This window comes from Psammomys obesus, unplaced genomic scaffold (assembly GCF_907164565.1).
Source record: "Psammomys obesus unplaced genomic scaffold, mPsaObe1.curated_primary_1811, whole genome shotgun sequence".
NCBI lineage: Eukaryota > Metazoa > Chordata > Mammalia > Rodentia > Muridae > Psammomys > Psammomys obesus.
The window spans coordinates 4,214,605-4,220,607 of NW_026589732.1; positions in this window are offsets into that span (position 1 = coordinate 4,214,605).

Here is a 6,003-nt window from a genome sequence, read left to right on the forward strand (position 1 = left end):
AGATTAAGACCAATGCTCTAACAGAGTATGACTTCATGAAAAAGTACGAGAGGTATATGAAAGATTATATAATGACTTTGACAAGGACGGGATCTGAATTATCTCCTTAGGAGGGGATTAGCTGTATTAGGGTTCTCCTGAGAAATGAAACTAATAAAAAAGGAAGAAAGGAGAGAGGGCTAGGGGAGGGAGGATCTGTGGAGGAGGAGAGGGAGAAAGGAGGAGAGACATTAAGACTGAGGCTATGAGGAACTGGCTCACGTGAGTGGAGACTAAGAAGACCCTTGAGCTGTACTCTGTAACTGGAGGCCCAGCCAAGGCAGTGGTGTGGGTTCTGCATTAAGTCCAAGCCTGAGACTCCCAAACCGAGAGTGAGAATTCTAGTTCAAGCCCCAAAGCCCAAGAATGGGACTTCAGATGGGATGGGTCCCGCTCCACCCGGAAGCCTAACGCAGCCAGACACAAAAGTAATCCTCACTTCTTGAATATTTTTGCTCTCTTCAGGCTCCCCATGAATTTCACGACACTGGGAGGACAATCTGTCTTAGTCCACGTATTCAAATCTCTCTCAGAAATACCCTTACTGCCAATGGAGAAATAATGTTTAACCACATAACCTGGCCATCATGTGGCCCAGTCAAGTTAACAATAAAATTAACCACCTTACAGCACAACTCTTGGTGATGGTTATTTGCAGAGGACTTCCCAAAAAGAAAAGGTCTGAGGAAAGTCCCTAGAGCAAACTTCTAGGTTATAGTTAGTAGTCCTCTTGTGACTACAAGGAAGAAACATGGGTGAAAATGACATTGGCAATAAAACTGGGAACCGAGAGACCCCAGGCCATCAAATCTATTCTCAAAAACTTTTTAACTAAAAATCTTATTTTTGCAAATAATGTTGAAAGCTCCCCCATTCTTTTGGGTTTCTTCTCATTTATTTATAAGTGACTCCTAAAATCCTAAAACTAGGTTTAAGTGTACAAAAAAAAAAAAATGAATGAAAATGGAGACAGGGAAATAGTATGTAGAGAAAAAATAGAAAGAAACCGCATATCTGTTATATCAAGAAGAGTGGAACATATTCACAGTATGGGAGTGGGGACCATGTCGTCAGCAGCTGAGGACTATTTCCACATTTTTTAAATGGCCACTGCTTACTGGATGTGCCTCTGTGACTGTCCCATTTGACCAACTCAGGATACGGAGACAAACATCCCTGAGGCCACCAGGATCATTTTAGAAAGGGCATATCCAGCACTCGTGCTTTGAACCACACCTTAAACCCTACCAGCATTACAAGAGTCAGTGGTCACTGGGGTTTGGTAATGAACTTGGCTACATGACACAGGGGCAAGAAAGCACAGCCATTTGCCCATTGTGCTCCCTAAGTGCCAGCTCGGTATTTTCTGCACACCTCTTACAGGAAATGCATTGTTCTTGGCATTAAAAGAAATTCCTAGATGAATGGTGTGATCCAAAACTCCAGGAACACACAAGGCATGTGCACTAGATGTGTACATGGCAATGAAGATGAGCAGGGTTGATGTATAGGGAAAAGAGACATACATAAAATATAAACGCTGAAAGAAAGAAAGAAAGAAAGAAAGAAAGAAAGAAAGAAAGAAAGAAAGAAAGAAAGAAAGAAAGAAAGAAAGAAAGAAATAGATGGAGGTGTTCACCAGTCTCACTAGAAAAAAAAAAAAAAATAGAGTGAGGCCGTATAGCAGGGCCAAAAGACTCCTTTGAAAAGTTTCACTTACTTTTGTAATTCAAAAAAAAAAAAAAAAAAAAAACTTTTCTATAAGTGCTATGTACATTAGAAAAGGTTGAAAACAGACAAGCAGAAAAAGACAAATAAACTATTATGGCCTTGTATGTGTCATTTATTTCTGAAAGAGGCCATACTGTCCATACATTTCAATAAACTGTCTTTCTCAAGCAACAGTATATTACAATTATCTTTTCCATATTATTCACTACCCCTACAATTGATGTTTATAAGCAGGTGCACAACGGAGACACAAAAGGATACAGTGCGACAGTGTCTCTCCCTGACTCCATTACCTGGAGTGAGTCAGAAGCGGCCCAGCATTTTGTGATTCTTCCCTGCTTTTTGTCGCCCTTCTACAAAAACTCAATGAATGAATGAACGTATAAGTACATATTTTTTCCTTTTAGATAAGTGATAACAATGCAGAGAGTTGGCACCTCACTTTCCTCTCTATAATCAGCAAGAATAGATCGCTGCCTTGTTCATCTCGGTGGGTACCAAGTGCCCACTGAATGGATACACAGTATTGTGGCCATTCAGTCCCCTCTAACGGACACTCGGCGCGCTTCCAATCCTTTATTACTCCAGAATTGCTAGATGGAGCTTATGATGTAATATGCGAACATTTGCAAAGAGCTCTTAGGGAAAAATATTGATGAGAGGAGAATTTTAAGGCCAAAAAATATGTATCTTCTGAAATTTAATATAAATTGCTGCTGCACCCTCTATCAAAGTACTCTCCAAACCCACACCTGCCAATTACAGATAAGAACGTGTATTTCCTTACCTAAGGCTGCCCAGCCAGATACTGGTTCCCATTTCCACCCCGCCCCCAACCCACACACCTTGCACACAGGTGAGGTCACGTGGCTAGTCCGAGGCAACGGAATGTGGAACAATAAACAGAAATCATGTGTGTCACACACAGGCCAAGGTGACCTGAAAGGAAACTGAACATCCTCCACCCTAGTTTGCAACGTCACCAGCTGGAAACAGAAGAATTCAAGGCTGTGGGAGACGGTGGAGTCATGTGTTGAAAGGGACCCACGTGCCCCAGCCCCCACACAGAGAAAAGCTTATCACTGAGGGGGGAGGACATGTCTATTGTATGAAGCCAATGAAATGTTGGTGCTTGTTGTATGATCGTGTTTACCAAGATACCTTTATATCTAAAAGCCCAGATCCAGACATATGGAGACACAGTCTTAGAGAACCTTGCTCGTGTAATTCAGTATCAATTTTCACTGTTCGTTGAAAATTGTTAATTATGACGTTGGCTCTTAAAATCCATTCATTCCCTGATTACCAAGCGCTGTTCTTTTTTTAAATCAAGAATGGATACTAACTTAGCAAATATGTTGCAATACATGTGGAAATGAGCAAAAGGTATATCCCTTAGGCTTCTTTAATTTTTTGTTTGTTTTTGTTTTTTCAAGACAGGGTTTCTCTGTGTAGCCCTGGCTGTCCTGGAATTTGCTTTGTAGGCCAGGCTGGCCGAGAACTCGAAGGTCCACCACATCCAGCTTTTTTTGCGGGGAGTGGGGGCTTCCATCTCTTAAAGCTGTATATTGCACCTATATTTCTCAAAGAATAAACAGTCTCATATTTCTAATGTAGACTGTGTTTACTTGTATGATTTATTTGTATAGGTTATTGAATTCTAAAATAAATAACAAAATAATAGATTGGTGAATCTTTTAGGCACGATTTATAAATTTTATTTCTCATGGGAAAAAAAAAAAAGATGTATAACAGACCCTCCAAAGATCAGATTTGTCGTTTACAGAGTGGTGACTGAGGATCACACCACCCAGACCAAAAGCAAAAGCACTGAAAAGTAGAGAACTGGAGGGCAGGCCTTCCAGGGGTGGAGAAAACAAGTCACACTTCAAAGGGGAGCAGAGAAGAGGTGATCAACACATACACAGGAAATCTTCTCTCCAGGAGAGATGGGGCTAGGCCAGAAAGGCTTACGTCACTGGTCAGGGTTAATGAGATAAGCGTTTGCCTTGATATGTTCTGGAGAAATTTCTAGGCTCACAAAGTAAAGGAAAACCTACACTTTCATAAAGAAAAAAAAGGGGGGGGGCGGGTTACACACAAAGAAAAGGAGCACGAAATGGTCCGGTAATTAACAGATTCTACTAACATCTAAGAGTCTCCAGAAAGGAAACAGGATGTGAGTTGGGGCTACCTGATCTGGGCATCACCAGAGCTGTGTCACTCACATGAGTGTTCTCTAGCATGCCTACACTGGGAATCTAACTACATACGAGAGTCACCAAGTCTCTGTCGCCATGGAACCTACACACATGGATCATCTTGACTTATGGAACCCAATGAGATATTCTAACAAAATCTAATGCAAGAAATTTATCATACTGGCTAAAATCCATTACAAATGTCTCTCCTTTCCCATTCTGCCATTTAGTCTAACAAACAGTCAACTTTTAATCCTGTCCATCATGCAAAAACTGAACAGTACTTTTACTTTCGTTGTTTAATCTATAATTTTGCAAATATAAAAGCTGACACAACAATGTGGTGGAACTTTCCTGTGAATTCCTTTGGTTCTCTACAGAGGCATTTTTGGTGATGGCCTTTTGGAAGAATAACATATTTTTCACTTTATATCAATCAGTTTACTCTGTCTCGCTGCAGCGTATGTTGAAGATATTTGATCTCTGAAAGTGTAACGCACTTAGCACCAGCCAGAAATACTTTAAAGTTCCTCTACCTTTTTGTTAAAAATTCCCCAGCCCACTTGTTCATTTTTTCAGAGAGAAACTTACTTCCTTAATACAAAAGGAAGATGTAGAATTGAATGCATATAGTCAATGTATAAGGATGGGGGGCACTGAAAAGATACATCTATGAGCCCGTTCCCCAGCCTGAGTTACCTTCCTTGGAAAACAGTCTTTACAGATTTCGTTGAGGAGCTATAGACAGGAGCATCCCAGCCACCAATCAGGACCCTAAATCTAAAGACAAGTAGAAAGGCAGGAATGGACTTAAGATAGACCAAAGAAAAGATACGAAACAGAAAAGAAGGCAACCACATAACCACAGAGGTGGAGAATGGAGTGAAGCTGCCACAGGCCAAGGCCTGCCAAAGGCAGCAGAGCTGGGAGGAGCTTCCGGAGAGCGCCTGGCCCTGCCAGAGTCTGACTTCCAGAACAGTGGGATATGGTATCGTTGTCCTAAGCCACTCTGCTCACTGTGCTTTCCTTCAGCAACCACAGGAAACTAGCCAAGTGACAGAGACACTTTGGTGAGGCCCTGGGTCTGTGTCTCCCTCCTATCATGTTAACCCTATGTGCTCTAATTTACTAACTCCATTACTCTCCCTGAGCCTCACTTTCTGTCTGAGATCTCGATATGAATGAGAATGCATAAATAAAAATTCTCAGAATGCTGTATCTATGTGATAACAAGCTGTGACTTAAACTTTATACTTACCTGAAATTTTAACTGAGGTTTAGAGCCTGGGCCCTCTTCTTGCAGATCTTTGCACAAAGCAATGCATGCCTGATTTTGGCAACACCATCGTCATATCAATCCTTAATCTCTACTTCTATACACAGAAGTGAGCAGTCACTAATGTGCTTTGCCTCTGGGATCTGGTCACTTCGTGCACATAGCCTTACCGCGGTCACACTAATTGCGTAGAGATCGTGTAATGTCTAATCCGCTTACTACAGAGATGCAAACAGACCATTCTGAAGCAAGCTGCTTCCCAGGTTGTCTGTGGAACATGACATCCTAATTCCCCCTCTCCTGACCTAACTAAAACACTGCCAAGTTCCTCACTGACCTCTTCCTCCTGATCCTGGTTTTCCCCAACAGGTGACCCTGACCTCCCACCAGTCCTAGTTCCTCTTGCTTGAGAGATCAAGTAACTTTCAAGGGGGACAGGCGTAGGCTGAGCACAGCAGCTCCATGAAAATCAGTGTCAGAATGCCGCAATCCCATTCTGTCCATGTTCACATAGTGTGCGTTTGTACTTTCCAATAATTACCATTATTGTAGCATAAGAAATAACACCATGCATATTAAAAAATTATGGAAAGGCTGCTCTTTTACAAGCCTCTAATTTCTTCAGGATAAGAATGTTTAACATTTAAAAAGAATAAATGAGGCTGGCCACAGAGGCATATGCCTTTAATCCCAGCACTCCAGATGCACAGGCAGGTGAGGTTTTTTTCAGTTCAAGGCCAGCCTGATCTACATAAT